The sequence below is a fragment of the Malus sylvestris genome, chromosome 14 (assembly GCF_916048215.2).
Source record: "Malus sylvestris chromosome 14, drMalSylv7.2, whole genome shotgun sequence".
Classification (NCBI taxonomy): domain Eukaryota; kingdom Viridiplantae; phylum Streptophyta; class Magnoliopsida; order Rosales; family Rosaceae; genus Malus; species Malus sylvestris.
Genome location: NC_062273.1, coordinates 7,357,175 through 7,365,530, shown reverse-complemented (window position 1 = coordinate 7,365,530; position 8,356 = coordinate 7,357,175). Strand labels below are relative to the sequence as shown.

General features: G+C 38.0%; 1 pseudogene; it reads right to left on the bottom strand.

The window, feature by feature from the left end:
* Window positions 1-2,943: 2,943 nt before the first annotated feature.
* On the bottom strand, window positions 2,944-5,100 carry LOC126598607 (putative pentatricopeptide repeat-containing protein At5g52630; annotated as a pseudogene).
* Window positions 5,101-8,356: the final 3,256 nt, after the last annotated feature.

The following is an 8,356-nucleotide window of genomic DNA, read 5'->3' as shown; positions in this document are numbered from 1 at the left end:
ACACAAGCTTTCAAGTGAGAGTTCTCATGACACTCACACCATTACACACACTTGTCACCATTAAAAGATGGTCACTGAATACAATCTACAAAGAAATAACTCTTATTTAGTTAAATGTTTTCCATTTGTTTTTTTTTTATTACCGAAATTTTATATTAATTTACACTAAGAGAATGCGTACGTTTAAATCCGAAACGTAATGAGTTTAAACTCGAAACACTTCGGAGTTCTTGAACTGTAAAATTAAGCGAGACTAATCCACCGACCCACCTCGTCCAGAACCTCTGCTGCATGAGCTCCATCGCACACCACAATGTAGAGGCACGGATTCAAACCCGTTAAACTTGATCAGTTGTTAGGCCCCTAATTGCCAAACAGTTGTGGGCTTGTTTTGGGCCTTGGAGAGCATTGGGAAGAGTGATAGTGAAGTTGTTAATTGTGAGACATTGGAGGACACTAAACCCTTATCCCTCAACAAGTCACAGTTTAACTGGAATAAGGAAACCAATTTAACGAAGTGTTCTAAAAAACGGTTAGGCCTACGCATTGGGTGTTGGTCATGTTGACTGAGATATACACATCAGCTAATATAGCAGGCTTACACATCAGCAAAGGTTGTTAGGATTGTTGGTAAACTGTTATAAAGGATAAGAAAGTTGTACTGTTAGTAGCTTATCTGTGAAGCTAAGACTATTACCTATATAACAAAAATCCTTGTAATCACATATCAATTCATTCAATACAAAAGATCATTCTCTCTTTCTCTACATTCTTCTGCAATATTTCTTCTTTGCTTTTCTTCTTCTTCGATACTGAGGGTAGTGTTAATAGGTCAGCCGCCACGATTGGGCTAGAATCAGGAGAAAAATCGGTAAGGAAATTAGTTGGAGTCAAGGTGGCCGTCTAGATGGTCTAGGCGGTCTAAGGTGGAGCCTAAGCGGCTCTTGGTATGATGCAAATGTCAACTGCAATATGACAGCCATAGTTACAGATTTTGGTATTCACCAGAATTGCAGAGGTGCAAAGTTTGCAAACAAACCATTGCAAGGACGAAGAAACCGAAAAGTTAAACCTTTTTTGTTACTTGACTAGATGACACCGTTTAGGGTAAATATTTTGAGTTGTTAAATTTTTAGGCGTGGCATATTTACTCCCATTCATTTCGCCCAAGATCAGGATAATCTCATAGAATCCCAATGTACTTTGACAGGATATACTAATCCACGTACAAAATAGAGAACTTTTATGAAAATGACTTGAATTAAATTCTTTTTAATAAAAAAACCATGCTATAACTTTATTTAATTAAAAGACTTCAATTTTAATGAAAAATCCTTAAATTTTAATAAAAAAGACAAAAGAACTTAAATTTTAATGAAAAAGACATAATTTTGATATTAAAAAAAAAATTTAGAAAAAATTTGACACGCGAACCCTCGCATCCTCACACTGTTTATGAAACCTTTACATTGTTTATGAAACTTACGATACTGTTTATGAAACTTACTGCACTGTTTATAAAAACTTACGACACTGTTTATGAAACTTATACACTATTTATGAAACTTGATGGTACTACATCCTTCTCTCCTCTTCTTGAATTTTCTTAGCACATTCTAACCCTCCAAACACATTTTCTTCTTCTAATTTTCTTCAATACTCATCAAATTTTCTCTATATGTCTTCAATTTCTTAACTTTCTACACCAATTACTTAATTTTCTTCTATTGTCCACCCATCTACGGCTTCCTCTTCTCCTCCACCTACAATCTCACCTTCTCTCTTTGCAAAATAAAAAAATAACACAAATGAAATCACTAAAATCGAATTCACCCATGGATATGAGTCCAGATCGTACCTCCGCTTCATGTCCTTCAATGGGAAAAAAATGACTATAAGGTTGTGAGGCTTGTTAGGGTTTTGCTTCCACACGAGAATGTCGTCCTTGAAGTTAAGGTTTACTGCCTTAGGTCAGATGCTTGGAGAAGAATAACTGTGATGCCTTCTTTTTCAAATACTGTGATTTCTTGGCAATCTAGATGTACCTTCTTTGATGGAGTTGTGTATTGGATTATAATGGAGTATTCTCGCACTTCCATACTTGCTTTTGTTTTGGGCAGTGAGGTTTCTCGAAAGATTGTGCTTTCATTACAAACTCCAAAGTAATTGGTATATGAGTTTCCAAGGTGCCTGCAGCAAGCAAAACGTGAAGGATTTGTTATATCAGTTTCTATGGGGGGATGTGCCTAGTGCAAGTTGGGTTCTTTATGATTTTTTTTCTTTTGTCCTTATCATTAAAATAAGTTAGTGGATGATTTTTGATTAAAAATGTAAAGATTTGAAGCATTTTTTCATTAGTTTTCCTTAAAAAATAATAATACAATTATATTTCTTTTTTATTTGATGGTATACACTATCCAATAAATATACACATTATTTTGTTTTATATTGTAAGTTTCAACACATATATACGTTCTATAATAAATTTATTAAATCTGGAAAGTGTTACTTTATAAGTTATATATTACACCATCCGAGCGTCTTTTAGAACCTTGGATTAACGTAGTCAAAATATTAGAATATCAAACTATTGAATTAAACACAGTGAAAATTATATCAAAAGCAGCAGTAAGCTAAAGTATCCAATCCCAAATTTAAGAGATAGTTACGTTACGTCCTTGAAGAGGTTGTCAAGTTTTCTAGTTGCTAAGTACTGAATTTTCGTTAAGCTCAGCCACTCGAGCCCTTCCGAGAGCCCCTTGCAATGCTTGAATACACCAAGTATGTTCGAACCCTCTTTCATTGGTTCAAACGCTTTGCATTCAACCTAACAGTTTATGTATCGTTCTGGTTCTCTTGTTACATTTCTTAGTTTTAGGCTTGTTACTAAGTTCATAAGTGGGGATCAAACAAGTTCGCTCTCTTCATCCAACAAGCAACGCAAAAACACAACACTCTGGACATAATTCGGTAACATAGAAAAATTCTTGAGCTGTATAGCTTGAACCGTTACATGCTGATAATTGGTATGGAAGTCAAAACATATGGATGTACAAGTGCTTACAACTGACTAGTGGAAAAGTAAAAGGGTTCAAGCAAAATGGACCACTTTCTCTTGTTGAATCCAACAAAAAACCCATCAGAATGATCGACTAGAAGTTCTGCTAGTGCGCCCTTGTTATTAATCGGTAGAAGCATCGGGAACAAGAGTTTTAGACTATTCTCTTTTAGTTAATGGATTTGTTAAGAAATCACCAATAATCTCTGCACCTGCACTTTCCATCCTCAAACCTATGAAACCTGTTGTTCCCTCACTATGATAACCCTTCCTGAGCACTTGGACATAAACTTGATTGCAGTATGACAATCGCCACGAATATGCAAGTTCTTCATAATCTTAATGGGTCTATCGGGCGGAAAGGTAATAAGACCAAATGCTATGGCTAGCCTTTCACTGTGATCTTTCTCTTCGCGATTTACTTCTCTTAGCATGAAACTTGTGTCTGCAACATAACCAGCTTTCTCCATTTCCTCCCCTAACTCATCCAACTTCTCATATATCTCTTTAGTTCTCATTTGAGTCCTGTCCCCAGCCGCAAATGTGTGAATTTTGTTTGCCTCATCAACCCAGCTCAAACCCATTTCCTTTTTCACTCCACGGTCTCTTAGCATCTTCATGACTTTTGCTGCTTCCTCAAATTTTCCAGCAGCAACATAAGCATTAGACAAAAGTACATGCAGGCCAGAGCTCACAGGACCTAACTCAAAGACTCTGTCAGCCACAGAGGCTGCCAATTCAGTGTCACCGTGGATTTGACAACATGTTAATAAAGCTCCCTGTATAGTTCTGTTGGTTCTATAGGCATTTCATCAATAATTTTAACTGCTTCCTGCAATTTTCCAGCACGGCTAAGCAAGTCCACCAGGGTAGCGTAATGCTGCTCGCCTGGCTCAATCCCATACTCTTTCATGAGCCTAAAGTAATAATGCCCCCTTTCAACTAACCCAGCATGGCTACAAGGATAGAGCACACACAAAAACGTAATGAAATTCGGCTTCATCCCTGCACTTTCCATCTGTTTAAACAAATCAAGAGCCTTATTCGTGTGCACATGCTGGGCACATACGACCAACATTGCATTCCACATTCCAAGATTCTTAACGGGTATCTCATCAAAACCACGATAAGCTCCTTCAATCACTCCACACTTAAGAGTACGGGGAAACCAAAGAACTACCAACAAAACTCGACAAATCGAAGTTCGTTTTGAAGCACAAGCCATATATTTGCCTCCCCAATTCAAGAAGCGTCGAACTGCCACAAACCCGTATAACACTCTGAAAATGTAAAGTCATTGACATCCAAATTTTCAACCATGGCCTGTTAAATAGTCTCAGAGCCTCCTTATCCTGACCCAATTGAGTATACCCATAAATCATCCCACTCCAAGAAACCACATTCTTCTTAGGAATTTCATGAAACACCTTCCGAGCATCCTTTATCTCTCTGCATTTTGCATACATATCGACCACAGAACTCCCCACAAACACATCAAACTCGTACCCAGTCTTCACCGCAAGGCAATGCACAGACTTCCCAACGTCAACCCGATTCAAAATCGTGCAGGACTTGGGGGCGCTCGGGTATATATGGTCATCGGGGAGCAGTTGCGCGCCAAGCATAAGACGAAAGTACTCAATGGCAAGAACTAGAAGCTCGTTCTGGGCAAAGGAGGAGATGACTGAGCTCCAAGTGGTGGATGACTTATGTGGGGTTTCTTAAAAAATTTGGCGAGAATGAAGGTGAGTTGGTTCTTGGAGTAGAAGTTGATGAGATGGTGGGAAATGAGAGGGATGGTTTGGAGGCCTGATTTGAGGATATGGGAATGGAGCTGGAGACCCTTTGGGAGGGACATTGAGTGGGTCAGAGAGAGAAGGAGGTTGCAGATGTCTTTGTAGTTTTGTTCAAAGCTTGGTTTAGAGGGGTTTGTGAGGGTTTTGGGAGATTTGGACGAAGCATTTAAAAATAGAAAACTAATGAAAAAGGCTTGAAAATTTTGAGTTTTAATGATAAGGACAAAATAAAGGGTAAAGTGAATAGTATCAGGTTTGACTTTTTAATGTAAAAATATGATTTTTCATTAAAGTGAACAGTACCGTGGGCTTTTCGTTAAAACTCCCTTTAAAAATTTGGGAGTTTATAGAGAGATTTGTTGCACTTTTACTTGCAACATTGTAGTTGTGGTCTTGTCTTGTGTGCAATGGACTTCTACTTCAAGAAAGTTTTTAATAGGAACTGAAAAATTTTAAAATAGTATTTGCATCCCCGTTGGGGAAACAACTTAACTTCTGCATCTCTAATTTAAATGGACGGTTTCATCTGTATAATTATCAGAGAGATGGATCAAATGTTAACTTCCAACAGCATTGATATTATTCCCAACTTGGTAATTAGTACATGCACAATTCAAGTGTGAGGTTTTATCACCCAACTTAGTAATGCACCTTCACAATTTGTGAGATGTGAGGTTTTATCATAAAAGACTTTAATATTAGTTGGAGTGCATGGTAGTACCTTTTGTTTTTGGGAACTCACGAGCAACTTCCCAGTGGGTCACCCATCATGGGATTACTCTGGCCTCCTTCTCACTTAACTTCGGAATTCCTACGTAACCCGAAGCCAGTGAGCTTCCAAAATGCCTCATGCTAGGTAGAGATGAGAATATACATTTAAGGATCACTCTCCTGGGCGATGTGGGATGTTACATAATTCCCTAACTCTGATAGGATGTAGAATTATTAGAGATGAGAATATACATTTAAGGATCACTCTCCTGGGCGATGTGGGATGTTACATAATTCCCTAACTCTGATAGGATGTAGAATTATTAGAGAGAAGGGCCAGAGGGCCACTTCTAACAGTCTCAACTTATTAGTTACCACCTGCACAATCCGTAAGTTGTGGGGTTTTATCACAAAATGCCTCATTATTAGTTGGAGTGGAGTTATAATATTTAAACTCTTGTTTTCTCAGAGATACGGTCGATGTGAGATATTTCAACTCGACCCCTTATGTGGGACCCAATTAGTGGGTCACACGTGAGAGATCCACACACTGGCAACCAAGTGGAGCCAAGGGGACTTACCCTACACGAGGGCCAAGGGACCCACCCATAACGTGGTAGTACTAGTCTGCTCCTTGGCTCTGATACCGTATCAAATATCAGAGAAACGGGCTAAAGGTCCACTTCCAGCAACATTAGTATTGTCTCAAACTTGATAATTATCACCTGCACAATCCATCATACGTGGTTTCATCACAAAAAAACATTAGTATTAATTGGAGTGAGGTTGATATATTTAAACTTGTGGATAAGACATCTTGAAACATCACCTGGTTTTACCACCCCACCGACCAATAAAAATGGAAAAACCTTTTTCTTTTTCTTTTTTGAGAAACTTTTTTGGAAAACCTTAAAATAATAAAGAAGCAGCCCCAAGTTTAGAGTCCAAAACCACTTGCCAAAATTGAAAAGGAGAGAGACGAGTAAGAGTTTCAATTTTCTGTCTCTCTTCGAAAAGCAAAAACACTCTGGGACCAAAGTCTAAAAAAACCAAATCGTGTTTGTTTCACCAGAAATTCAGACCCCGAGAGTCCTCGTAATCATTGTCTTGTATTTCGTTGGTGTTTGGTCAACAATTCTCTGGAGCTTTTGATTCGTCCGAAATTAATTAAGCTGAAATGCTGCAGCTGCTATTCGCGGTGGCTTTCTCGGCGGTGCCTCTGACGCTTTACGTGCCGCCGATCCGAAGCCTGAACCTGTTCGTGGAGACCGTCGAAGACCTCCTCCGCCACACCACCGTGTACACCCACAGTCTCTACCCGCGTCTCCGCCTCGGCTTCTCTCGCCTCCTCAGCTCCCTCCTCCGCTTCACCAGGTAGACCTTCCGTACACACGCTCTCCCAATTTGCCAGGAAGTCTTCAAAGTTCAAACCCCATTAGATTACTCACCGCACCCGATCCACCCCCAACAACCCCAGAGTTTTTATTTTTTATTTTTGAAGAATTTTCTTTAATTTTGAGAGCTGTGATGTTTTAATTTGTTGAGGTGGTGTTGTTAATGATATGATAATTGGGTTGGTAGAGGTTGAATTTTTATTTAGTTATTCTTTTGGGGTTGATTAATCTTCCAAGTTCCAAGTGATTCAGGTTTATGTTGAACTTGTACATCCTTTACATGGACTGTTCCATTATTATTGCAAAATTAACTCATGATTAATAAGTTAACTGGGTTTTCATTGAGCTCAAATTATTGCAAATCTCTCTCTTTATTTGTGTTGGTATCGTTAAGTTCTTGTGGTAGTTGAGCTATAATTTTAGTTATATGCATGGACTTGGATCATATAGTTATCACGAATTATTTATCATTTGTAACAGGTTTGTAAATCGGTTGGTTAAAAATATTCATTCTTACAAGTAATGTTTCGAATGGTATTCTTCTTCATTAAATAATGAGAGATCTTAAGTTCGTTTAATTCTTGCTAAAAGTGAATTTGAATCACATTATTATTATTATATTGTGAGATTTAACTCATTCCCTCATATTTTAATGTAGATAATATCGTTTGGATAAGTAATGTTTCGAGTCCGATTTTCTTTCTTTATTAACGGGAAGTCGGAATAGAAGAGCACTTAACTTGGATTGGGCTAACTATTTAGATACCTTCAGGGTTTTCATTGAGCTCATATTATTCGGTCTGTGTCATCCCGGCGCTCTCGTATCAGGGAAAGGTCCTTGCAACTCCAATAACCACATGGATACAGACCGAACCGTCTCACGATGTTCTAAACCCTGCTCACATACTGCTTAATGTGCGAACAGCCCAAAACATAAAATAAAATTGTCATTCCATTAGTTCGACTACTAAATTAATTAAATAATTTGGCTCCATAAAAAATTGATTAATGGGTCACTTTTGTTTTCTTTGATCAAAGTATTTTTCCTTTTGTGTGTAAATGAATGATTGGGTGCTTTCATGGCTGAGAGCTTTGACGATTGACTGCATGTCTGGATCTTTTTGTGCTCACATGGTATTTTGAATTTTCTAGTTTAGGAATTTATATCCCTTTCTTTTGGATAAGGAGGACAGGTGGATTTTACATGTATTGGATCACAACAAATCCCAATTAATTTTCTATGAAAAGAATATTTAGTGAATGGATAATGTGTTGAAATTTAACACGCTCTCTACTAGGATAATAGATCCATGCTACATCTTGACATAGTTGCAAGTAATTCTCTCGTGTCAGGCTTCAAAAAGACGGGTTAATGGTCCAACATCAATATTATCCTC